This window comes from Octopus bimaculoides, chromosome 1 (assembly GCF_046866305.1).
Source record: "Octopus bimaculoides isolate indiv1 chromosome 1, ASM4686630v1, whole genome shotgun sequence".
Lineage (NCBI taxonomy): Eukaryota > Metazoa > Mollusca > Cephalopoda > Octopoda > Octopodidae > Octopus > Octopus bimaculoides.
This window is the reverse complement of record NC_142928.1, coordinates 22,217,525-22,218,190: the sequence shown is the minus strand read 5'-3', so window position 1 is coordinate 22,218,190 and position 666 is coordinate 22,217,525.

Here is a 666-nt window from a genome sequence, read left to right as displayed (position 1 = left end):
CCTCTATTCTTTGATTTCACAAATATTTCATGTTTCCTCTTCTCCCTTTCTCTCTCACCCCCTCTCTCTCTCTCTCTCTCTCTCTCTCTCTCTCTCTCACTCTCTCTCTTTCTCTTTCTCTTTTTCTCCCTTTTCCAGTTTCTAAACCCCTACCCTTCCTTCTCCATTTTAGCCCCTTTCCTCTTTTAGTTCCTCTACCTTCCTCTGTCACTTTCTTTGTTTATTTTTACTTTTCTTTTCCCTCCTTAATTCAGCCTATCACCTCTACCCACCACTGACTTTCACTCCTTCCTCTGCTCTGAATGGGAGAGAAAGAGAGAGAGATGGAAAAGAGGGAGTTTCTCAGCAGCTACTGCCTTAAAACTTTCCCTCTCTTTTCCATTTAATCTATGTCAATCCTTCTCCCACCTTTCTTCCACTCTCTCTCTCTCTCTCTCTCTCTCTCTCTCTCTCTCTCTCTCTCTCTCTCTCTCTCTCTTTATCTCTCTTCTCATTTTCCATCATCACATACATTTATGTTGCACAGTCTTAAACTACAAGAAATAGCAGACAATTCTCCTTCAAATCAATATTGTTGAAGTCTGTATTGTGTTTCCAGGTCATGCTTTGCCACCTCATCCCATGTTTTCCTTGGTCTACCGCTACCACAGGTTCCCTCCACAACTG